The following is a 27,705-nucleotide window of genomic DNA, read 5'->3' as shown; positions in this document are numbered from 1 at the left end:
TTTTATAAAGACTCTGGAGGCTCATTTGTTGGATATCTTGCCCCTGATGGTTTCACTGTTAAACAGAAGCAAAAATAAGCAAGTGAGTACTGTGGGAGCAGGATTAAGGACCTTGGCCAGAAATAATTTCCCAAGTCCTGTGTCAGGCAATGTATAACATGAGACTGTCATCCTGGCAGGTCCAAAGTTAAAAATGAAAACAAAATAAACCAAAGGTAACAGCAGACCAGGAAGCCAGTATGAAAACTTCCCTATACTTCATCTCTTGAAAGCGGCTTTTAGAGAGGAGCTCCAGGCTTCTACTGTGATATCTGTTGCAACGTCTGGAAACTGCAGGGGCCTCAGGCACTGGCTGGGGAAGACACCTTGGCCTTTCCTTATGATCTACAAGAAAGCAGAACATAAAGGGATGGAGTCCTTCAATACATCCAGAGGCTGATCCTACGAGACATACAGTCACAAGCCATGAGGCCAGAAATGCTGTGATTTGTAAATGGTTAATCGCCTTCAAATGGAGGGTAAATTGGAATGGCATTTCAAAAACACTACAATGTTGTGTGTGTTTAAATTTTTTACTCTTGGTCCACTAATTCCACTCAGGAGTTCTGCCTGCGAAAACACGTCCAAGATGTTTTTACAGCATTGCTTATAATGGCAAAGGACCGTCCATCACTTAAATATTGTATTGATTAAAAAAATTATGGTATCTTCTACAATGGAATACTATGAAGGCATTAATATGATGGTGGAAATCTATTTATTGAACAGTTAACTTGGCAACATGTCTCATTGCTACAAAAAAAGTTCATAGACTTTAACTCTTCCTCTCTCAGGAATATTATCTTCAAACAATAACAAAGCAAGTCCAGGATGTTCAGCACAGCAATGTTTACAAACACTGTTGTAATGTGAAGCTCTACTAATTGAGATTGGTTAAATACATTAGGAGGTGGCATATCATGCAGGTATTAAAATTATGCTCCCATTGATCTTTGCCACATAGAAAGCTAACTGTAATATTAAATGGAAAAAACATTTCCAAAATAATAATTATTGTGTAATTTCATCTTAGTAGAAGTAAAAATATCTATAGAAAAAAAGCATGTGTGCCTGCATGCATGTGCACACAGCTACCCACACACAATCCTAAATGTGCAATAGTAGTTATTTCCGAGTCGGATGTTTAACAATCTTTTATCTATGTTTATTTTTATAATGTGAATGTATTTCTTTTTTTTTCTTGCAGAAAGAAAATGCAACAATGCTATTTCCACGATTTAAAAAAAAGCACACAATGGCAATATTTAAGAAGTCTTTCTAAGGCAGTATTTCTCAACCTTTTTTTCATTACCACCCCCTAAAGAGCCTTTTCAGACATTTTTTCCTAATCACCCCTGCCATGAAATTTTAGTACCACAATATATTGTATATCTGTTTATGTACTTTACATACATCTGCTTTATATATAAAAAGTATATGATTTTTTGATCAAGAACCAATCCCACTCCCCCCTGTTGAAAATTATGTTCTTTTCTGTTTTTTTAAGATTTATTTATTTGAAAGAAAGAGCACGTGTGAGCGAGCAGGGGGAAGGGCGGGGTGGGGGGGAAGCAGACTCCCTGCTGAGCACAGAGCCCCATGTGGGGCTGTCTCTCACGACCCCAACATCATGACCTGAGCTGAAACCAAGAGTCGGACACTTAACCAACTGTGCCACCTAGGCACCCCGAAAATTATGTTCTAAAGGAGAATAGGAGTTAGTGTGCAGAAACGTGCTTAATTATCCTAACCTTAACTTACCTTTCTACTTCACTTCTTCTTTTGCACGATGTATTTTAATCTTTTGCATAAACTCACCAGCCAGCAACTCAAAGCATTCTACTGTCCAAAATCTCTTCACTGACCAACTTTTCTGAGGTGGAGGGGTACAACCTAGCCTGGTGGACCCACACATTCCACTTTCTGTTGCTCCCCGTCCTTCTTAACAGATGTTATGGCCAGGGGCACCCCCAATTTCTGCATTCTCATCTCCATGGGAGTCTGCCTTCCAGCGAGATCCCAAATCCACAGGGCAGGCCATCCGGAAGAGCAGGCTGAAGTCTCAGGCGAGAGCTGAATCTCTATCCACAGGCAGACTTTCTTCTAACTCAGGGAAGCCTCAGCTCTGTTCTTAGGGTCTTTCGGCTGAGCAAATCACACACACCTAAATTATCAAACATAATCTTCCTTACTTAAATTCAACTGATTATGGACTTTAATTACATCCACAAAATACCTTCACAGCAACATCTAGATTAGTGTTCAAATAACTGGGCTGGTGGCATAGCCAAGCGGACACATAAGACTGACCATTACAGTCTACCCTTTGTCAACTTGGCACCTGTGCACATCTCCTTAAAACAGACTTAATATCCAAATAAAGACAATTGCAGGGTCACACATGTTCACTCCTCTGCTTTCATACCCTCTAACTTAATTACTGTGATGTATAAAGTTAACTGTTATTCATACATCTTATGTTAGATGGTAAAGGGAAGAGGAAGAAAACAGAGTATTTGGTAATATATATACAAACACATTCATACTAAAATAAGGAAGAAATGCAATAATTACCATCACCGTTTCTATGTCTGGTCATGTGGTCACAGCAAGCTCCTTAGTGGGTCATGGTCTGGTGGAGTGACCTAAGCATTCATTCCTAAAAGCTCTGGACCAGTAGCAGTCCTCCCCAAATTGGGTTATTGTAATTTTCTTTCTTTTTTTGCATTTAAAAACAATTTTTTTTTAAAGATTTTATTTATTTATTTGACAGAGAGACACAGCGAGAGAGGGAACGCAAGCAGGGGGAGTGGGAGAGGGAGAAGCAGGCTCCCCGCAGAGCAGGGAGCCTGATGCGGGACTCGATCCCAGGACCCTGGGATCATGACCTGAGCTGAAGGCAGTCGCTTAACCAACTGAGCCACCCAGGCGCCCTAAAAACAATTTTAAAAATTTTATTGAAGTATAGTTGATGGATAATATTAAATCACTTTTGGGATGCCTGGTGGCTCAGTTTAGGTTAAGCATCTGCCTTTGGCTCAGGTGGTGATCCCGGGGTCCTGGGATTGAGCCCCATGTGGGGCTCTCTGCTCAGCGGGCAGTCTGCTTCTCCCTCACTCTCTCTCCCCCTGCCCCTACCCCCACTCTTGTGCATGCACTTTCTCTCAAATAAATAAATAAAATCTTAAAAAAAATAAATTACTTCCAGGCATGCAACAGAGTGGTTCAACAATTATACGCATTATTAAGTGCTCACCACAGTAAGTGCATCACAATACTATGGACTATATTGCCTATGCTATACTTTTCATCTCCATGACTTATTTCTTAGCTGTAAATTTGTACCTCTTAATCCCCTTCACCCATTTTGCCCATCCCTCTGCCCCCTTCCCCTTAGGCAAACTAAATGTTTCTTTCTTCTTGTTTGTTCATTTGTTGTGTTTTTTAGATTCCACATGTAAGTGGAACCATATGGTATTGGCCTTTCTCTGCCTGGCTTATTTCCCTTAGCATAATACCCTCTAGGTCCATCCCTGTTGTTGCAAATGGCAAGATTTCATTCTTTTTTATGGCTGAGCAATATTCCTCTGTGTGTGTATGTGTGTGTGTGTGTATACCATACATACATAATACATACACACACACACACACACACACAAACCACATCTTCTTTATCCATTCATCTATTGATGGACAGATTGCTTCCATATCTTGGCTATTGTAAATAATGCTGCAGTAAACATAGTGATGGATGAATATCTTTCTGAATTAGCATTTTTGTTTTCAGAAGTACCCAGAAGTAGAATTACTGGATTGTATGGTACCTCTATTTCTAATTTTTTTGAATTTATTTTTTATTTATTTTTATTTTTAATTCTAGTATAGTTAACATAGTATTATATTAATTTCAGGTGTGCATTATAGGTATTCAACAATTCCATACATCAGCCAGTGCTCATCATGACAAGTGCACTCACTAATCCCCACCACCTGTTTTTTCCACCCACCCACCGACCCCCCCTCTGGTCAGCAGCAGTTTGTTCTCTATAGTTAAGAGTCTGTTTCTTGATTTGTCTTCTCTTTTTTCCTTTGCTCATGTGTTTTGTTTCTTAAATTCCACATATGAGTGAGATCATATGGTATTTGTCTTCCCCTGACTTATTTTACTTAGCTTTACACTCTCTAGCTCCATCCATGTTGTTGCAAATGGCAAGGTATCATTCTTTTTATGGCTGAGCAATATTCCATTGTATATATACCACATCTTCTTTATCCATTCACCTATTGATGGGCACTTGGACTGCTTACATAATTTGGCTACTATAAATAATACTGCTATAAACACGGGGATACATGTATCCCTTTGAATTAGTGTTTTTGCACTTTGGGGGTAAATACCTACTAATGTAATTACTGGATTACAGGGTAGTTTTATTTTTTAACTTTTTGAGGAACCTCCATACTGTTTTCCACAGAGGCTGCACTAATTTGCATTCCCACCAACAGTGCACAAGGTTTCCTTTTTTTCCACATCCTTGCCAACACTTGTTGTTTCTTGTGTTTTTGATTTTAGCCATTCTGACAGGTGTGAGTTGATATCTCATTGTTTTGATTTGCATTTCCCTGATGATGAGTGATGTTGAGCATCTTTTCATGTGTCTGTTGGCCATCTGGATGTCTTCTTTGGAAAAATATCTTTTCTTGTCTTCTGCCTATTTTAAATTAGATTATTTGTTTTTTGGTTGTTAAGTTTTATCTGTTCTTTATGTATTTTGGATACTAACCCTTGATTGGAGATGTCATTTGCAAATATCTTCTCCAATTCAGTAGATTGCCTTTTAGTTTTGTTGATTATTTCCTTCACTGTGCAGGTTTTATTTTGACGTAGTCCAAATAGTTTATTTTTGCTTTTATTTCCCTTGCCTTAGGAGACATATCTAGAAAAATTTTGCTAAGGCCAATATCAGAGAAATTACTACCTGTGCGCTCTTCTAGAATTTTTATGGTTTCAGGTCTCACATTTAGCTCTTTAACCTATTTTGAATTTATTTTTGTGAATGGTATAAGAAAGGGGTCCAGTTTCATTCTTCTGCATGCAGCTGTCTAATTTTTCCCAGCACCATTTGTTGAAGAGACTCTTTTTCATATTGTGTATTCTTGCCTCCTTTGTCGAAGATTAATTGACTGTATAATCATGGGTTTATTTCTGGGCTCTCTATTCTGTTCCATTGATCTATAAGTCTGTTTTTGTGCCAGTACCATACTGTTTTGATTACAACAGCTTTGTAGTATAATTTAAAGTCTCGAATTGTTATACCTCCAGTTTTTTTTTTTCCTTTTTCTAGATTTTTTTTGGCTATTTGGGGTCTTTTGTGGTTCCAAACAAATTTTAGGATTGTTTGTTCCAGTTCTGTAAAAAATGCTGTTGGTATTTTGACAAGGATTTCATTAAATGCGTAGATTGTTTTGGGTAGTATAGACATTTTAACAATGGACTCAGTTTGCTAGTATTTTGTTGAGGATTTTGACATCTGTGTTCATCAGAGGTATTGGCTTGCAGTTTTGTATTTGTGAAGTGTCTTTATCTGGTTTTGGAATTAGGGTAATGCTTGCCTTATAGAATGCATTTGGAAGGTTTTCTTCCTCTTCTATTATTTGCAATGGTTTGAGAAGAATAGGTATAAACTTTTCTTTAAATGTTTGGCAGAATTTTCCAGTGAATCCATCTGGTCCTGGACTTTTGTTTGTTGGGAGGTTTTTTTTTTTTAAAGATTTTATTTATTTATTTGACAGAGAGAGATAGATAGACAGGGAGATATTTGACAGAGAGATTTATTTATTTGACAGAGACATAGAGATAGACATAGAGACAGAGAGATAGCCAGAGTGGCAGGCAGAGGGAGAAGGAGAAGTAGGCTCTCCGCTGAGCAGGGAGCCAGACGTGAGGCTCGATCCCAGGACCCCAGGTTCATGACCTGAGCCGAAGGCAGCCGCTTAACCTGACTGAGCCACCCAGGTACCCCTGTTTGTTGGGAGTTTTTTGATTACTGATTCAATTTCTTTGCTGGTTATTAGTCTGTTTAAATTTTCTATTTCTTCTTGCTTCAGTTTTGGTAATTTATGTTTCTAGGGATTTATCCATTTCTTCTAGGTTGTTCAACTTGTTGGCATATAATTTTTCATAATATTCTCATACAATTGTATTTCTGTGGTGTTGGTTATTTCTCCTCTCTCATTTGTGATTTTGTTTATTTCAGTCCTTTTTCTTTCTTCATGAATCTGGCTAGAGGATTATCAATTTTGTTGATTTTTTAAAAGAACCAGCTCCTGTTTTTTTCTGTTGTCTTTGTTTTTTGTTTCTATATAATTTATTTTGTTTCTATATATTATTCTATATTTCTATATATTCTATATATCTATATATTATATTATTATAAATTTCTATATATTACATCTATATATTTCTGTATATTATTATATATTATTTCGATTCTATATAATTTATTTCATTTCTATATAATTTATTTCTGCTCTGATCTTTATTATTTCCTTCCTTCTGTTGGTTTGGGGTTTTGTTTGTTCTTTTTCTAGCCCCTATAGTTGTAAGTTTAAGTTGTTTATTTGAGATTTTTCTTGCTTCTTGAGATAGCCTTGTATTGCTACAAACTTCCTTGTTAGAACTGCTTTTGTTGCATCCCAAAGGTTTTGGACCATTGTGTTTTCATTTTCACTTGTTTCCATATAATTTTTGATTACTTCTTTGGTTTCTTGGTTGACCCCTCATTGTTTAGTAGCATGCTATTTAACCACTATGTATCTGTGATCTTTCCAGATTTTTCTTGTGGTTTGTTTCTAGTTTTATAGCATTGTGGTCAGAGAGGATGCATGGTATGACTTCGATCTTTTTGAGTTTGTTAAGACTTGATTTGTGGCCAGTATGTGATGTTGTCTAGAGAATGTTCCATGTGTACTTGAAAATAATGTATATTTTGCTGTTTTAGGATGGAATGTTCTCACTATACTTTTTAAATCCATCTGGTCCAGTGTGTCATCCAAAGTCATGTTTCTGGGGTGCCTAGGTGGCTGTCGCTTGAGCATCTGCCTTTGGCTCAGGTCATGATCCTGGAGTTCTGGGATTGAGCCCCGCATCAGGCTCCCTGTTCTAGGGGCCTGCTTCTTCCTCTCCCTCTGCCTGCCATTCCCCCTGCTTGTGTTTTTTCTCTCTCTGTCAAATAAATAAATTCTTAAAACAAAACCAAACAAAACAAAGTCAGTTTCCTTGATGATCTTCTGTTTGGATGATCTGTCCATTGATGAAAGTAGGGTGTTAATGTTCCCTATGATTACTGTATTATTATCAATTAATTCCTTTATGTTTGTTATTAACTGCTTTATGTATTTGGGTGCTCCCATGTTGAGTGTATAAATATTTACAGCTGTTGTATATTCTTATTAGATTGCCCTCTTTATTTTAACATTGTTAAATGTTTTAAAGTCTATTTTGTCTGACATAAGTATTGCTACCCTGGCTTTCTTTTGACATCCATTTGCATGAAAAATGTTTTTCTATTCCCTTACTTTCAATCTGCAGGTATCTTTAGGTTTGAAATGAGTCTCTTATAGGCAGCATATAGATGGGTTTCATTTTTTTATCTACTCTGTAACCCTGTGTTTTGATTGGAGTGTTTAGTCCATTTACAATCAAGTAATTATTGATAGATATGTATTTATTGCCATTTTGTTACTTGTTTTGTGGTTATTTCTGTAGTTTTTTCTCTGATTCTTTTTTTTTTTTTTAAAGATTTTATTTATTTATTTGACAGAGACAGCGAGAGAGGGAACACAAGCAGGGGGAGTGGGAGAGGGAGAAGCAGGCTTCCCGCAGAGCAAGGAGCCCGATGTGGGGCTCGATCCCAGGACCCTGGGATCGTGACCTGAGCCGAAGGCAGACGCTTAACGACTGAGCCACCCAGGTGCCCCTTTTCTCTGATTCTTGCTTTCTTTTATGATTTCCTGGTTTTCTTTAGTGACATACTTAGATTCCTTTCTCTTTATTCTTTGCTTACCTATTAACAGTTTTTAATTTGTGGTTACCATTGAGTTTGTATATAACATCTCCTGTATATAGCAGTCTATATTAATTTGATGGTCGCTTAAGTTTGAACCGATTATTTGCTCCTCTCCCTGCCATGTTTTTGGTATATAGTGTCATATTTTAATCCTTTTATTTTATGAATCTCCTGACTGATTTTTACTGATATACTTATTTTTCATATTCTCATTTATGGTCTTTCCTTTCCATTCAAAGAGTCCCCTTTATTATTTCTTGTAGGGCTGGTTTAGTGGTCATGAACTCCTTTAGTTTTGGTTTGTCTGAGAAACTCTTTGTCTCTCCTATTGTGAATGATAGCCTTGCTGGATAGAATATTCTTGGCCTCAGATTCTTCCCTCTCAGCACTTTGAATATATCATATCACTCTCTTCTGGCCTGCAAAATTTCTGCTGAAAAATCCACTGATAGCCTTATGAGGTTTCCCCTTCTATGTAACTGTTTCCTTTTGCTGCTTTTAAAGTTTTTCTTTATCATTTTTATTTTTTATTTTTTGCCATTTTACCTACTGTATGTCTTGGTGCGGACATCCTTTGGTTGATTTTTGGCGGGGGTGGAATCTCTGTGCCTCCTGGTTCTGGATATGTTCCCTTCTGCAGATTAGGTAAGTTTTCGGCTATCATTTCTTCAAACTGATTTTCTGCTCTCTTTTCTCTCTCATATTCCTCTGGGACTCCTGTAATGCAAATGTTATTTTGCTTGATGGAGTCACTGAGTTCCCTAAGACTGTTCTCAATTTGCATAATTTTTTCCTCTCACTGGCTCAGTTTGGTTAGTTCCCATTACTCTGTCTTACAGGTCATTAATTTGTTCCTCTGTTTCATCTAGCCTACTATTTATCCTATCAAGTGTATTTTTAATTTACTTTATTGCATTCTTCATATCTGTTTCTTTTTTTTTTAATCTCTTTGTTATGGGTCTCACTGATGTCCTCCACTCTTTTCTCAGGTCCAGCGAGTGTATTTGTGATCATTAAATTCTCTGTCAGGCATATTACATGTATCTGTTTCGCTTAGGTCTCTTGCTATGGTTTGGTCCTGTTCTTTCATTTGGGACATATTTCTCTGTCTCTTCATTTTGTCTAACTCTCTGGGTCAGCTTGCGTTTTAGGGAAGTCAGCCACATCTCCAGCTCTTGAAGGTAATGGCCTTATGAAGAGGTTCTGAAATGCCTAGCAGTGCAGTGTCCCCTGTTCCCCAGGGTATGGTGCTTCAGGGAGTGACTCCTGTGTGTCTTGTGTGCCCTGTTGTTCTCTTGCTGTGTTCCCCTCAGTCCACTTGTCTGCAGTGGGTCTCTGCCTGTTGTGGGCAATGTTTGATGCCTGGCGGAAGTGGGGTGACTTTAACAAGATACATGCTGGTCTGTTTGCTAAATGAGACCCAGAGCCACTGCTGCCAGGATTGGCCCAGCCTAAGTATATCTTCAATTTGTGCATGGGCAGGGTGTGTACTTTTAAAAGGCGCACCTCAGACTTCTGCAGTGCCTGCTGCTCTGGCCACCAGGATGGAGACCCTGCAAAAGGTGAGAGTTTGGAAAACTCAGTGCTGGCAAGGTTTGTGCTGATCTTGGGAAGTGGCCCCACAGTGCTGAGACTAAGGCATGCAGGACTGGGAGGGCAGATCCTCTGACATGCTGGGAGGGTGGGCTTGGTGCAGGCAAGCGAGGCAGTGCTAGTCCCCACAGGTGCTTGTGTGTCCCTGCTAGGGCGATAAAAATGGCACTGGCCACCTCCTTTGTTCCTGGAGGGGTGTCTCTGAGATCCCTATCTCTCTGGGACGTGCTCTGTGATGAGCAAATCACTCTCCCTCCTCTGTGCCCTGGGCATCCTCCAAACTGCTGGTTCTATATTGTGTCTTCTCAGGCTGTTAGGCATGCTGCCTCTTTAAGGGTAGAGACTCAGCTTCCTAATGCCCTTGGGACTGTCCCAGAGCAGAGCCTGCTGATTTCTAGAATTCTAGGCCCTAAGTCCTGCTGGTTGTAAGAACTCACGAAACGCAACCCCTCTTACTTTCAAAGCCAAATATTATGGGGGATGTCTTCCCCATGTAGGGTCCCCAATGCAATCATCTGTCGCTCTTCACTGCACTCCTGGATCCCTACTGTCCGCAGACCACCAGACTCTGTTTAGGTCTCAAATCGTGTCTTTGCCTTTCCTATCTTCTTCAGTGTGGCCTCTTCTCTACCTTTCATTCTGGAGTTCATTCTACCAGTCATTGAGTCATTTTCTGGGTCATTATTTACACTGATGCAAGTGTCATCCAGTTATATCTGTGGGGGGAGGCGAGTTTAGGGTCCTCTATTCCTCCATCTTCCCCTCCTTTTGTAATTTCCTTTTTTTTCTTTTTCATCATCATTATATTATTCCCCCCTCAGCTTTATTGAGATATAATTGACATATAACATTGTATAAGTTTTAAGGTGCACAACATGTTGACTCGATACACTTATATACTGCAATATGATTACCACCTTAGAATTAGCTAACACATTTTTTTGAACTTTTTGTTTTCCACAGAAAAGTAAGATTCAGACATAGAAAGACAAATACTGTTGTAATTTTCAGTTGAATTTTGTCACTCAACATGGTGGTACGAAGAGACACCCTAAGGGACCTCCTCTTCCTAGACATATTCTTCCTTACCTGCATTGCATAGCGTTAACTCAATTCTCCTTAGCAATCAGGATCAATCACCTGCCAAACCCTTCATCTGTTTATTCAGAGGCATAAGGAACTAAAAGTCACCTGGTGGCAGTCTCAACTTCTACTCTGGTGGATACATTGCTGTGTCACCTGGGGAAGAATGGTACCCTGACAAATAAGATGGGAACATCTGTGTTGATGCTCCTGAGAATCTTGAATCCTCATCTTTCTCCGGATGCTCTGAGTTTGGAAAAGTGGCCCACTCCTCTCTATTCTGGTGTCTCTCCATGGAAACTCTACCAGAGAAACCAGTTGTATAGGGGAGTCTGAAGGACATTCCATCCAACAGAGTGGAAAGGAATTTATTGTCTAGAGTGGCCCCAGCATCTCTGTGAAGCTCAGTGATTGGCTGTCCTCTTTAGGCACAGGCCAGATGGAGAAGATGCTTTAAAAGATCTGGGCTTTCTGACATGATGGGGATGGTGAGACACTGATGTTAGAGAGGCCAGGTGGATGCATATAGCCATCAGGAGCCAGGTGAGCACGATGGTCTCAATGAGCAGGAAGATCAGAGTAGCAGCCAGGATGGCCCTGCTCCATGCTTGTTCTGCAGGGGAAAACCAAGAGCTAGAGTCTTGTGTGTGTCTTCCACGGGGGTCCAAACCTGTGACCAGTCTCAAGCTCTGAGTATTTCACCATGATATCAGAATTCAGGGCCTGCTTGCCACCAGTTTGGTTTGTCTCCAATATTAAGAACAAAGGCATACTTAATTTTTGCCTTCTTTATCATCCTCTTCCTTTAACAATAATATTGATAATAATAAGCATAACACCTTCTTTACCTTGATTAAGAGATACAATCTAATAATTTTGAGAACTAAAACACTTAAGGAGCAGGCCAGCAATGACCAGAAAAGTTGGGTTGAATTTCATTTTTTTAACTCATAATATATAAACACATTTTAAAAACTGACATTTGTTCTCCTTTCCACATCTCCCAGGGAGAAATGATCACAACCAGAACTTTGAGAAATTCTCTATGCATCTGGGGGAGGAGGGAAAATGCGGGAAAAGATGGGGGAAGGGACGGAATTATCATGAAGCAGTTTCTTTTGGCCCAGCCTGGGAAAGCCACAAGAGTTCACCAGAAGACAGTCTTCCTGAGGGACTAACTCATTGTTCTCTTCCCTCATGCTCTGCCTTTTCCTTCATTTGTAGTACAAACATTCTATTCATCTCCTCTCTGGTATTTACAGTTGCTAGCTATTTCTCTGAATAGGGTTGAAGAACCCAGTTAATGATGTCACTCTTTCCTCTGGGCTCTGAAATTCAGAATATACACATGAGAAGGGCAGAGATCAATACATGAGCTTTACTGCTGTGCTTGGATCTCTGGCCATGTGGGCTTCTTGCTGTTATTTCCCTAAGTTGAACACACTCATGCGATCCCAGGCAGAGGGTGGGATGATGCACCTGCCCACAGGGGTGGGTGTATTCAGTGGTGCATTCTGACTGGACAAAGCAGGACTACTAGGTGGGTAAGTGCACCTTGCAGAGAAGAGCTGCCCAAGAAAAAGACAGAGAGAAGTGCCTTTCCTGAGGGTCCACTTTCACAGAGTCCATTCTCCGGAAGTGAATGTGAAACAATACCTCAGACTCCCCCCGCCTCACCAGCAGGAGTGAAGAGCCAGTGAAAAGTGAACAGCAAGCAACAACTTTCTCCCCATCTCCCTGGGAAGTTGAGGAGGGGGAACTTGGAAGAATTGCCTATTTTATGGACCAGCAGGAATTTTAGAAAAAGAATGATTCTTCCCGGGATATATAATTTTACCTACTCATTCATTCAACATTTATTGAAGTTTTAACTATGTGCCAACCATTGGGCTCGGTGCAAGTGGTCCAAGCATCAATAAGAGAAAACACAGCACACCTATTCACCATTCTGTAGTGTGCTACCTCACCTCACCCCACCATTAATGCCCAATTCTATGCAACCCCAAAGCCTAAGCCTAGGGGTCTTTCAAATGGTTGGTGGAAACAGCTATCTGAAAACAGGCACATTCCCCTGTTACAAAGAAATAAAAAGCTCACTAATTTGTATAAGAAACAGTGACTGATTTTGCATATACAGGGCCCTGGGAATGTCTACTTCCAGAGAGAATCCATCTGTACAGAAGGAAAGCGAAGGGGACCTACTAATAAGGGGGAAGTTGAAGTTGATGGGATAGTGGGAGAAAAAGAAGTAAAACCAGTAAAAGCCTCCTACTAACTAGTAGCAGCAGTCTGGTCTGTGACTGGGGGTGGCTTCCACTGTCTCCAAACTTTATATGTTAATCCCTCTTTTAGCACCGTAAAATCACCTAGCTATATATTTATTTACATGTATATGTATATATACATATATATGTATACATATAATGCACATATAGTGATGATCCTAGGACCAAGAAAAGGTTAGTTTATTTAGAGTGTTTTTGTTTCCTAAGGGAGCATATGATGTTTTAAGCAGTTTTCTAGGAAAACTACTTGAGAAATAGAAATGACTTTCAGTTTTGTGTAATATATGCTCACCCAAAGAATTTATTTTCTGACTGGGCTGAAAAATTAACTATTACTGTACATGGTCTACCATGGGGTTGGTCTTCTAAAGTTCCCATTGTCTTATAGGAAATAAGGAAGATTGAATTAAAAAAAACAGAGAGGGGCACCTGGGTGGCTCAGTCGGTTAAGCATCAGACTCTTGATCTCAGCTCAGGTCTTGATTACAGGTCATGAGTTCAAGCCCTGCGTTGGGCTTCACACTGGGCATGGAGCCTACTTAAAAAGTTAAAAAAAATAAAAATAAAAATTAAAAAAACACCCCCAAACAAACAAAACCAAATAAATACTAGGGGAAAAAATAGTTGTGTTTTTATAATTTTGGGAGAGTAAGGGTGACAGGCTGAGGGAAAAGGCCTTCCTCATATATGGCAAAACTCTGAAATCATAAAGGAAAAGTTTAATAAATTTTATTACATAAATATTAATATTTCTGTGTGACTAAAATTGCAGAAAGAACTGGTTCCCATGCCCTTACCAGCAACCGAGTTCTGAGCATTTCAACTACGCAAAAATGTTTAGAAAAGAATAAAAGCAAATATAAAAAATAAGATCATGCGGCTACCTCTTGGTGGTGAGTATGGGGGATTTTTTTGTTTTTTTATATTTACACTCAGCAAAATTTCTGAAATGACGGCATCAATGGGGAAATAAAATTTTACTTCTTGGAGAGGTTTGATTGGTGTAGGCTTAAAAAGTGTTTCCACGGCTAATCTTTTTCACCATCTTGAAGGTGATTTGGGAGAAAAAAAATTGTTGACATGAAGCATGGTCCCATAAGTAGGATCATTATTTCTGGTAGGCCCTTTGTATAGCACTGAAATACTGAGCTGAACTAAGATGCTCATGAAATTTATTCCACCAAACTAACACAATGATTGGAATGTATACAAATATCCCACTAAAACAGGTACTTTTTTAAAAGCAAAAATTGCTGGCTTTTTCTTTATGGTTCCTGTTGTTTGAGGAAAATTAAACTTAAAGTCACTTGGGAAATAATGTTTATTTGCTAGTAATCAAGGAAACAAATTTAAAAATAACATGATGCCTTTGTTTGCTTATCACGTTGTCATAGATTTAAAATTAAGGTAGTCCTTTTGCTGTGAATGGGCCCTTCTATCTTCTGATCACAGAATTATAAATTAGGTCCACTTTTTGGGAAAGCAATAAGAATCCTAACTGTATAAAGAAATTTATATAGCAAGGTCTAAAAGAATACATACCAAAATGTTAGTAACCATCTGCAGTGGTTGGAATAAAGATATCATAATACTATTTTTAATTTAAAAAAATTATTTCATAGCAAACAACTGGAGTCAACCCCTGCCTATCAACAAGAGAATGGGTGCATAAGCTATAGATCCCAGAGAGTGGACTATCATAATGTAGTCAAAATGAACTACCATAAGAGTAATGGGGTGCCTTGGTGGCTCAGTCAGTTAATCATCCGACTTTTGGTTTTGGCTCAGGTCATGATCTCAGGGTCATGAGATTGAGCTCTGCATCGGGCTTGCACTAGGCGTGGGGTCTGCTCAAGACTCCATCTCCCTCCCCTTCTGCACCACCCCCTCTGCACCTCCCCTCCATCCACATGCTCTCACTCTCTCTTTCAGTCTCTAAAATAAAAAATTTAAAAAAAGACATGTAACAATATGGCTAAATTTTAGTAATATTGTATTAAGTGAATAATCAAGTTAAAGAAGATTGTGCTAAATATGAATTCCTTTTTTACATTTAACAATACCAAAAAAATATTAGAAGTATATATGTGTGATTAGTCAGGGTCCTACAGAGTCAGGGTTCTACAGGATAAGCAAAACCTGCTTGTATTCATTATTTTTAACAATATAATAATATAATTATTATATACAGATGTGTATATACAGAAAAAGATTTATTATAAGAAATTGGTTCATGTGATTATGAAGGTTAGTAAGTCCAAAATCTACAGGGTGGGCCACAGGTTGGAGACCCAGGAGAGCTAAGATTCCAGTTTAAGGTTGAAGACAGTCTGCTGGAGAATTCCCTCTTCCTGGAGTGAGGGTCAGGCTTTTGTTCTATTCAGGCCCTCAACTGCTTAGATGTGGCCCACCCACACTAGGGAGGGAAGTCTGCTTTACTCAAACTCCACCACTGTAAATGTTAATTTCATCCAAAAACACTCTCATTGGGATGCCTGGGTGGCTCAGTTGGTTAAGCATCTGCCTTTGGCTCAGGTCATGATCCCAGTGTCTTTGCTCAGCAAGGAGCCTACTTCTCCCTCTACCTGCTGCTCCCCCTGCTTGTGTTCTCTCTCTCCCTCTGACAAATAAATAAATAAAATCTTTAAAAACAAACAAAAAACCACTCTCATAGAAACACCCCAGAATAATGTCTGACCAAATATCTGGTCATTTTGTGGTCCAGCCAAGTTGACACATAAAATTAGCCATCACAATGTGTGTATGTGTATGTTTATATCTACATATATGTATATGTATAATACACATATACATATTATTACATTTATTACATATTATTATATTATTAAAAATAATAAATACAAGCAGGTTGTGCTAGACCAATGATGAGCATCTATATCAGGAACCAAGGATTAATCAATCCCATTCTGTGAGCCTTAGGTTACAAATTTTTTCATTTATATTTTCTCTGAATTTTCTAAATTTTCTACGGTGAGCATCAATCTCTTTTGTAGCCAGACAAAACCCTAAGATGTTGCTTAAAACAAAAAAAAATATTGTGGGGGTGCCTGGGTGGTTCAGTCAGTTAAGTGTGAATTCTTGATCTCAGCTCAGGTCTTGATCTCAGGGTCATGAGTTTGAGCCCTGTGTTGGGCTCCATGTCTGGCATGGAGCCTACTTAAAAAAAAAAAAAATCTTGTGATATACAGAAATGTTTATTGGCTACATATCTAAAATTTGGTATTTGAAATTCTGCCTTTGTTTTATAGTTCATAAAAATTTTGTCAAACCCTGGAGCCTTGGAACCCCACCTGTAATGTGTTTATGGAACAGGCCACTGGACCAGGTCCTTCTTGCTCTCTCATTCCACTTGACTGAGCTAAAGCCCCCCCACACATCGACAAGGGTATATCCAAGCTTACCATTGTCACTGACTCATGTGGGACCCCAAAGTTCCTGTCAGGGCCTTTGGAGGAACAGATGCTACTGAATCCCAAATCACTATCCTCGATCTGCTTATAATACTGAACAGAGGATACATCTATTCCTTAAGTGTGAAGGGAAAAAGTAAAAAATAAAAACTCACTAGCATAAGATGACAAAATCATAACCATGTAGCAAAAACTACAATTTTTTTCCCAAACCAGATTTCCAGGAAAAAGATAAAGGACATAGGAAGAAGACATGCCATCTGTTTTCCTTGGCTCCTTTCGCTTTAGCAGAGGTTAATCAATCTCTCTCTCAGAGGGGTACACATTTAAAACAAAAGACATATTAATGATGTAACTTGATTTTTAAAACATTGATTGTAAATGGATCTACAGAGCCCTCAGGAGACAGCAACTTGCCTGCAGAATGACAGTTGCCACTAGCAATTTTTCTAGAAATCAAGGAATTAAGAAAATCCATTTCAGCTTGGGATTCAGCTGCTTCTGTGTTTTCCAGGAGATCTAGAGTGGTCAACCGTGGCCAAATGAGGTCAGCCATGGTTCAGGCCATACTGGAAGACCTAATCCATTCAGGCGAGTTAAACTGCTTGTAAAATAGAGTCTCAGATTGTGATCTCTTGGGTGTCAAAATGGGTTGAAGGTCCAACCCTCCAGAGAAGAATGACACTTGCTTCTGCTGGTGCCTTTTTTAGAAGGAAATTCCTGGCTGTGGTTTCCCAGACTGCAAATAGAGTGAGTTTATGTCCCAGACCTTTGTGCAGGGCTTCCTGTGGACACAATGATTGGGGCAGCTCCCTCCCTCCTCAGATTCAGTCACGTTTCCTCTCTATTGCCCCCGCCAAGACAATGCCTTTTCTCGTTGATGCTTTCTCTGAGGCTACAGCACTGCATAATCTTTGAGGAGGGACAGGGGACAGTTGTGATCTGACTTCCTGCCCTGCATGAGCTCCTGACTTTGATACTCATCTTCTGTGCTCTGAGTCACCTGTTATCAGTAGGTCCCCTAATGTAACAGGTGGCTTCAGCATCCACATATGCTAAATAGACTTGTGTTCCTGCTTTGTTCTTGGTCTTAGAATTTACCTCACTATCTTTTAAGTTCATTTATGCATGTAAAAGAGTGATTTTAAAATATTTGACCTAGGGGCGCCTGGGTGGCTCAGTTAGTTAAGCGTCTGCCTTCAGCTCAGGTCATGATCTCAGGGTCCTAGGATCGAGCCCTGCATTGGGCTTCCTGCTCCGTGGGGAGCCTGCTTCTCCCTCTCCCTCTGCCTGCCGCTCCCCCTGCTTGTGCTCTCTCTCTCCCTCTCTGTCAAATAAATAATTAAAAAATCTTAAAAAAATAAAATATTTGACCTAGCATTTTTGGTGTGAAGATTTCAGGCCATCCTGTCCACACCATTTTTCCAGAAGCTAAAGTTCTACTCCTTAGATATATTCTTTTTGAAATTCTGATGTTTGCATGTTTATGGACACCATGGACTTCCCAACATGCTGACCTAGAAATTGAGAATATATACAAGGAGGGCAGTTGGACCAGAAAGGGTCAAGCACAGGGGAATGTCTTTTTTTTTAAGATTCTAAAAATAAATGTTAATAGCATTTTGTCTCCAAAGTGCATTAACTCAAGTCTGAGTAGACTAATCCATTATTATTCATTTAACAAATATTTATGGAGGCTTGATTACATGCCTTGCTCCATTCCAGATGTTGGGGATACATAGTGAACAAGCCTTCATGGACCCTGCTTTCTAGCAAAAGAACACAGTATTTACAGGCTATATTGAATTGCTTAGCAATTATTAAATGATGTCCTGCCTCTCTGGCCTCCTTAGCTAGAATAAAAGATTTTTAAAATTTGGGGTCATGGTTTATACTCCATGGTTTATACTTACCATGGTGATAAGTCAGTATCCATTGGGGGGGGGCGCGCCTGGGTGGGCTCAGTCAGTTAAGCGTCTGACTCCTGATTTCGGCTCAGGTCATGCTCTCAGGGTCCTGAGATAGAGCTCCACGTTGGGCTCTGTGCTCAGTGGGGAGTCTGCTTGAGATTCTCTTCATCTCCCTTTGCCCCCCGCACTGTGCACGCCCAGTCTCTCTCTCTAAAATAAATAAATCTTTTTAAAAAATCAGGCTGATGGAATTACATATATTATTTCATTTTTATCTCACAATATTTTGATAAAGGGTGATTGTCAGTATCCTCTTTCTTTAGATTTAGTAACGAAACAAAGACAAGCAAAAGATAGGCCAATCTCTTGTCTCTTACGGTACTATTATTTTTTATAGGATTATAAAAGCACATTGAGTTGAGATGTCAACAAGCAACCTGGACTATAGGGCATTTTAAGATGGTGATTAAGAAAGAGCATGGGCTTTAACTATGGAAAACAGTATGGAGGTTCCTCAAAAAAATTAAAAATAGAACTACCATATGATCTAGGGGCGCCTGGGTGGCTCAGATGGTTAAGCGTCTGCCTTCAGCTCAGGTCATGATCCCAGGGTCCTGGGATCAAGCCCCACATCGGGCTCCTGGCTCAGCAAAGAGCCTGCTTCTCCCTCTCCCTCTGCCTCTCTCCCTGCTCATGCTTTCTCTCTCTGTATCTCTGTGTCTCAAATGAATAAATAAAATCTTAAAAAAAAAAAACCCTACCATATAATCTAGCAAAGCCACTTCTGGGTATGTATCCAAAGGAAAACAGAATATTAAAGAGATATCTACACCCCTACGTTCATTGTAGTATTATTCACAGTAGCCAAGATACAGAAACAACCTAAATGTCTGTCAAGGGAGGAATGGATTAAAAAAATGTGGAATATAGATATACACACACACATACATATATATATATATATATATATATATAATGGCATCTTACTATATATATATTACTATAAATATATACATAATGGCATATTACAGCCATGAGAAAAAAGGAAACCCTGCCATTTGCAACAACATGGATGGACCCTGAAGGCATTATACTAAATGAAATAAGGCAGACAGAAAAAGACAAACAGTGTCTGATATCACTTATATGAAGAATATTTAAAAAGCTGAACTCAAAAACAGAGTAGAATGGTGGTTACTACAGCCTTGGGGTGGAGGAACTGCAGAGATGTTTGAGGGTACTTACTTGCAACTAGTAGACAAGTCCTGGAGAGCTAATGCACAGCATAGTGATTATAGTCAATAATACTGTATCATAAACTTCAAAGTTGCTAGGAGACTAAATCTTAATTGTTCCCACTACAAAAAAGAAATGATAATTATGTGATGTGATAGAGGTGTTAGCGAACACGGCAGTGCTAATCATATTGCAATATGTAAATGTATAAAATCAACATGTTGTATACCTTAAACTCACACAATGTTATATGTAATTGTATCTCAGGTAAAAAAAAAGAAAAAGAGCCTGAGCTTTGGAGTCAGACAGACCTGGGTTCAAGTTACTTAATTCCTGAACGTCAAATTGTTCATCTGTAAAACTAGATTAATGACGTCATCTTCTTAGGGTACTGGGAAGATTCACACCCATCGCCAAATTGCTAATAACTATTAAAAAGTTTTTGTTGGGGCACCTGGGTGGCTCAGGTCATGATCCCAGGGTCCTGGGATGGAGCCCTGCATCAGGCTCCCTGCTCAGAGGGGAGTCTGCTTCTCCCTCTCCCTCTGCCCCTCCCTCTTCTCTCTCTCAGATAAATGAATAAAATCTTTAACAAAAATAAAAAGGATTTGGGGCACCTGGGTGGCTCAGTCATTAAGCGTCTGCCTTCAGCTCAGGTCATGATCCCAGGGTCCTGGAATGGAGCCCTGCATCAGGATCCCTGCTCGGCGGGAGGCCTGCTTCTCCCTCTCCCAGTCCCCCTGCTTGTGTTCCCTCTTTTGCTGTCTCTCTCTGTCAAATAAATAAATAAAATCTTTAAAAGAAATAAAAAGGATTTGTTATTATCTTTCCCAAGTTGATGGAAATGTAGGGGTCAATGAAGAAAATGAGAGGTATTGAGGGTAGGGTGGCAGCTATAGTAAGATTATCATTATTTTGGGGGCGCCTGGGTGGCTCAGTCGTTAAGCGCCTGCCTTCGGCTCAGGTCATGATCCCAGAGTCCTGGGATCGAGCCCCGCATCGGGCTCCCTGCTCAGCGGGAAGCCTGCTTCTCCCTCTGCCACTCCCCCTGCTTATGTTCTCTCTCTTGCTGTGTCTCTCTCTGTCAAATAAATAAAATCTTTAAAAAAAAAATTATCATTATTTTGACTATAAGTCCCTTTTTATTATTGCTTATCTTTGCCATTTGCTTTGCACTGAGACTTCAGACTGCTTCTTCAGCTGGTTTATGCTTTCTCCTAACACTTGAACTAATGGAGTTTGGACCCTATGTTTTTGCAAATACTTTGTTGACTAATGATACTATTACATTGATCCTTTGCAATTTTGTTCATCTCAGAATATCTGTTTTATAAAGATTTTAAATTTGTACCAGATGGAGATAAGATGTGCATGCTTAGTTTATTTTGTTTACGTATTGTTATCCCATCTGGTTTTGGGTTATATTTTTCCGTGTTCCTCTGTCACAATTTCCTTAACCAGATTTTCTGCAGGAGTACAGATTGGTAATTTCTAATAAGAGAGAATTTAAAGAATCATTCATTCACTCATTCATTCATTTAAAAAGTAGTTACTGAACTCTTCCTATGCTAGACTGATGGTATGAAGACAAGACAGCTTCTTTTTCCTCAAGGTGCCTGGCGTCAGAGAAAAGCGATAAAGGAATAATGCAAAAGAAGGTTCCCAATTTGATCAAATAAAAAGTACAGGAAAATTATCATTATTAATTTCTGTCCTTTTTAAAATCATATCTTAGCTTATAAATACCATTTGGTTTAATGTACTTTAATTGAAATACATCTTGAAGGCCTAGTAGTGTGAGTGCCTGGGGATGAATAAGACAAGGTCCTGGTCCTCAAGGAGTCCAGCAGGTTGGCGAGGATTTAGATTTCCCTGTATACCCACGCAGACCTCCGTCCCATTGTTAATTGACAGGGTTCTTATGTAAATGAAATTTAAGGAATTTAGGATGGCACGCACAGGACCATTTAATTCTCTAAGTTTTATTTAGTCTTTTCCAGGTGCGTAAACTTCCTCTTTCTATTACCTGAAAATTATTCCTGTGATGGTTTAAAGCATTTAATTGACCTGTCAGGGCCCGTGATTACTGGTCTCTTGTCTAGGTTTGTAAGGGAAACCTCCCTTGTGTTAGCCTCTCTGAAACAGAATATTGAGCAGTTTCTGGCTTCGTGTCTTGATGAACAATCACGGAGATGAGATGTATTTTTCTAAAGTAGAAAGTACTGTTTACATTTCCTTCTGGAACTGGCTGATAGTTTCAGTAGCTGCTCAAATTCTTGCTGATTCCTCTTGAATGGATGCTTTTGTTTTGATGGCTCTCCTTATGTAAACCATCTTTATTTCCTTTGGAGAGTCTATCACAAGCAAAATTACTTGTTAATATTAGAATAATTTCTTATTCCAGTTGGAAGGGAACTAACTGCTGATCCTCCTCCTTTTTGGCACCTATGTATTAAGGAAGAGTACAGGGCCTGCCGCAGAATTGCAGACTTTAACTTTGGAAAACTGTAAAACATTAAATGTTTCCATTGGCTCGTGGGAATTCAGTAATCTCCTCAAAACACTTTTTATTTCAGGGAATTTCCTGTTATTTCCTACATTAAAGCATTTTAATGTATTTAAAGTTTTTCTCTTAAAACAATAACTTACTCAAGTTTTTTCATTGAATAATTTAACTATAAAATGTGGCATTGACTTAGTTGTGTTGTTGGATGATTCAATATTTACATTAAGTTCTTTCTATATGAAATCAAAATAACCTATTTTGATTTACTCACACAACTGGTAATTTGTGAATAAAAGAAAGCAAATTAGAAAACACAAAACAAAAAACACAAGATGGTTGTTTTGGCAATTTATGCTGCCATCCCCCAAACCTTGTTTCCTGAAATTTTCACTCTCCAAACAAGATTGAATTTTCCTAAATGGTACAAGAAGAGGGTTCTGTATCCAATTCTGATGTAGAGGTACCCCCCCCCCCAAACGATTCTCAGGCACCAACTGGATGTCCTGCAATTCAACTGAATTAAGACACTGTCTACCTAGAGATAGTATCAGATCCCACAGGTTAAGGGCTTGGTCCTACAAGACGGCCCCCTAACCCATTCAGATGCCAGTCCTAAGTCCAGGTGGTCACCTGTGCTTCTGACCGTCTGGCCACAGACTGGAAATTCCAAAGACCCCCTCCTTCGGTTCGATTAATTTCCTAGAGTGGCTCACAGAAATCAGAGAAACATTTTACTTACTAGATCACTGGTTTGTTATAAAAGGATATGACTCAGGAACAGCCAAATAGAAGAGATGCATAGGGCAAGGTATATGGAAAGGGGTGCAGAGCTTCCATACTCTCTCCAGGTGCGCCACTCTGTTGGAATCTCCACATGTTCACCAATCTGGAGGCTCCCCAGACACTGTCCTTTGGGGTTTTTATGGAGTCTTCATTACACAGGCATGACTGATTAAATCATTGGCCACTGGTGATTGATTCAACCTCTAGACACTCTTCCCTCTTGGAAATCAGAGGGTGGGACAGAAAAAATTTCAAGCCTCTATTCATGGTTGTTTCCCCTGGCAACCAGCCCCCAACCTTAGGGGCTTTCCAAAAATCATTCCATTAACATAAACTCCAGTGTGGTTGAAAGGGGCTTGTTATAAAGGATATAACATTTATTTATAAATAACAAAAGAGACATTAAAGATATTAATTTATACCTGTTAGAAATTCTCCATCCTTTCCTGGCTTTTAAGGAGAAAAGATTTAAGGATTGCTTGCATTCACTAATGGGTTTTTGTTATGCTCATGGAAAGACAGGTGTAGAGGATTGGAAGAAGTCTACAGAAGTTTAATTTTAGGTACATAAGAAAATATACAGAGATTCAGTGAGGATAAAATATCTCAGAAGAAGGGGTGCCTGGCTGGCTCAGTCAGTGGAGCATGCAGCTCTTGATCTTGGGGTCATGAGTTTGAGTCCCATGTTGTGTGTAGAAACTGCTTAAATAAATAAACTTTAAAAAAATCTTAGAAGAAGCATGTGTGCTTACCTCTTCAGGAATTTCTACACAATCTAAGGCATAGTACTAAAAGATTCACTAAACTTTTGGATTGGGAATCAGACTAAAAAGAAAAAAAGAAAAAAAAAAAAAACACAAAAAACACAAACCCCCAAAACCAAAAAATGCTAGTGTCCCTATCATTTACTTTAAGGAAAATGTTTATCTCAGGCAGTCTGTTCCCATGGAGGGGGGGGGGGAATTTTAACTTGATCCCTTAGGAGGGAAAATATGGGAGGAACTATTACCTCTCCTTTCACCTGAGGGAGTAAGTGGCTTATCTAATCGATGACACTGGAAGTAGGAACTTAGCTCCTTCTTTTTCTCTGGCTTATTTGCCCACAAAGTAAGTTTATTGGTTTCTGATTCAGTTTTCCATGAGGTAAGCACACGTGATCTATTTTCTAGATTACAAGATCATTTCTCTCTTTCCTTACTATTATGTTCCAATAAGTGGTAGGCAGCAATTCAGAGGAAAGATGCCTTGTCTCCAAATGAAAATTCTCCCTTGGGAAAGTTGCCCTGAGGTCTAGACTTCAGGTGGAATATTAGAAATCTGCTTGTGATCTGAGATTAGTTTTTTCTTCAACTGCAAATTTACTAGGAATAAAGTTAATATTTTAATCTCTATGTCTCTAATTACTGTATACATTCTGAATTTTTTCATAAACTCACAAATGGAAAAAAATGTTCAATTAATTATCACCCTTAAAGTCAGAATAATTTAAAAGAAAACAAAACAAATTTCTATGTTCCTACTGAAAAAAGACAATCAGGCTTAAGAGGTATCATCCCCAATCAGGGTAAATATAAAGGAAACCACATGTAGGTATAACATAGTAAAACTGCTGAAAAAACAAAGCCAAAGGGAAATTCCAAAAAGCAGCTGGAGGACGATAAAACATAATACTTTCAAAGAAGAAACAAGACTGACAGCCAACCTCAAAGCAGAAACAATGAAGCCATAATTCAATGGAATGACATCTTAGCAATGAAAGAAAAGAACTGAAAACCTAGAACACGATATTCAGTAAAAATATCCTTCTCAAATTGTTAGGAAAAAGATACTTTCATAGAAAATTACCAGCAGAACTTCACTAAAATAAAAGGACTAATAAAATGTATTAATCTTTGGCAAGACGGAGCAAGAAAAACAAAAATGGGAGAGACAAGGAGAAGGCACAATCAATATCAGAAATAAAAAGAGAACATCATTATGGATCCTACAAATAATAAAAAGAAGCTAAGAGAACATTATGAACAACTTTCTACCAATAAATTTCAACAAATAAAATAAAACAAATACCTTGAAAACCACTGCTTACACAAACTGACTGAATAAGCAATAGAAAAAGTAAATAGTATTATATATGTTAAGTAGTTAGAATCTAACATTTAAAATCTCCCAATAGAGGTGCCTGGGTGGCTCAGTCAGTTGGGCATCTGCCTTCAGCTCAGGTCATGATTTCAGGGTCCTGGGATGGAGCCCTGTTTTAGGGTCCCTGCTCAGTGAGGAGTCTGCTTCTCCTTCTCCCTCTTCCCCCTCCCCACTGCTCATGCATGTGCTCTCTCTCTCATTCAAATAAATAAAATCTCAAAAAAAAAAACCTCCCAACAAAGAAAAATCCAAGCCATATGTTTCTACTAGTGACTTATTCTAAACATTTAAGGAAGAGATAATACTAATGTTACACAAACTCTACTAGAGAATAGAAAAAGAGGGAATGATTTTTGCCTTTTTTTTAAAATGAGGCTAGTACAACTTTGATACAAAATATGACAAGGATATTAGAAGAGAAGACAATTACAGACTAATCCCTTTCATGAACATAGATGTAAAAATATCCAAATTGAAAACAATTATAGAAAGAAGAATAATAAATCTTGACCAAGTGAGATTTATTCTTGGATGCAAAATTGGCATAAAATTAAAAAAACCCAACTATGTAATTCACTAAAATAACAGAATTAAATAGAAAAACTACATCACTATCTTAATATGTACAGAAAAAGCATTTGATAACATTTATGATTAAAAAACTCTCAGTAAAATAAGCGTAGAATACTTCCTTAATCTGGTAAAGGGTATCTACAAAACTCTACAGCTAACATTGTACTTAACAGTGAAATAGCAAATGCCTTCCCCCCTGTGGTGACCTGTCCACTAACACCATTTCTATAGACATTGTAGTCAAGGCATGGCCAATGTTAAAAGGTATATATAAAGTATAAAGAAGGAATACAGGTATAAAGATTTTAAAGAAAGAAGTAAACTGCCATTACTCACATATTATGTGATAATGTGAATAAAAACATCTAAAAGTATCTATAAACAAAACATTGTTCTTATGTGACTTTAACAAGGTTGTTGGGTACAAATTCAGAATATAAATATCAATTGCATTTCTATTGCTAGCAACTAACAATTAGAAGATTGTATTTAAAAATAAAATTTATAATAACACAAAGAATGTAAAATATATCGGAATAACTCCAAAAGATGTGCACGATGTCTGCACTGAAAACTACAAAGTATTGCTGAGAGAAATTAAAGAGGCCTGGAATAAATAGAGGAATATGCCATGTTCCTGGTTTGAACAGTCAATATTGTTGTCAATTCATCCCAAACTAATCCGTAGATACACTGCAACCCAATCAAAATCTCAGCAGAGTTCGTTTGGTTTTGGATAAAATTAACAAGTTAATTCTAACATTTATATGGAAATGCGAAGAACCTAGAATCACCAAGCCAGTCTTTAAAAAGAAGAACATATATGAACACTCATGCCATAAGAAACTAAACTATTACCAGGTTATAGTACTGAGACAGAGGGCCGTCTTGGCATAGGGAGAGCCAAGCAGATGAGTGCAGAATAGAGCCCAGAAACAGACCTAAACATAGAGTCATCTGATTTGTGACAGAATCTTCACTGAAATTCAGTAGGAAAAGGATAATCTTTTCTAAGAATGATACTCAATCAAGTAGATATCTGTATAGCAAAAAATAAATGTCTCACTCTATGTCTTACTATATACCCCTATGTTTTACTATAACCCCAAATCAATTCCAGTAGCATTGTATACCTAAATATGACAGGTTAAAAAAAAAAGCTTTAAGACAATAACATAGGATAATATCTTCTTGATCTTTGAATAAAGAAAGATTACTTAAAGAGGAAATTTGACTGCATTAAAATTAAAAACTTTCATTCACCAGAAGAAAACATTTGGAGGCCAAAAAGGCAACCTGAGAGTAGCTCAAGATACTTACAACACATGTAACTAATGAGTGGCTTATTTACCAAATATATTAAGAACTACTACAAATCAGTAAGAAAAATACACATATACACACAGAACCCAAAAGACAAATGGGCTTGAGCAGGCACCTCAAAAAAAAAAAAAGTATATTCAAATAGTCAAAAAAATGTGTTTCTTCTCATTAAGCAGGTGAAGTAAAAGTAAATCCAAAACATAGTGCCACTGTATATATACCAAAATGGTCAAAATTTAAAAGACAAAAGGTCTGAAATGTTGACGAAGAAGTGGAATAATTATATCTCTCATCTTTCCTATGCTCTTGGTGGGGATGTAAATTCCAACAATCACTTTGGGAAACTGCCAGTGTCTTCTAAAGTAGAACATGGTTGGATGCCTGGGTGGTTCAGTCGGTAAGCATCTGCCTTCGGCTCAGGTCATGATCCTGGAGTCCTGGGATCGAGCCCTGCATGAGGCTCCCTGATTAGTAGGGAGTCTGCGTCTCCCTCTCCCTCTGTGTGCTCACTCTCTTTCCCTCTTTCAAATAAATAAATTAATTAAAAAAAAAGTAGAACATGGTCCTTCTCTATGAGTAGGTGACCATGTCCTGGTTTCTTCTGAATAGTTTTGGCTTATGCATATTTTCTCAGAATGCTTTTAGTCTTAAACTTAATTAAAAATGCATTTTTCTTAAACTTTTCCACTTTTAAACAAAAAAATTTGTCATTAACAGTTGCACTAAAATAAGGCA

Source organism: Neomonachus schauinslandi, chromosome 5 (genome assembly GCF_002201575.2).
Source record: "Neomonachus schauinslandi chromosome 5, ASM220157v2, whole genome shotgun sequence".
Lineage (NCBI taxonomy): Eukaryota > Metazoa > Chordata > Mammalia > Carnivora > Phocidae > Neomonachus > Neomonachus schauinslandi.
Note: the sequence above shows the minus strand (reverse complement) of the source record.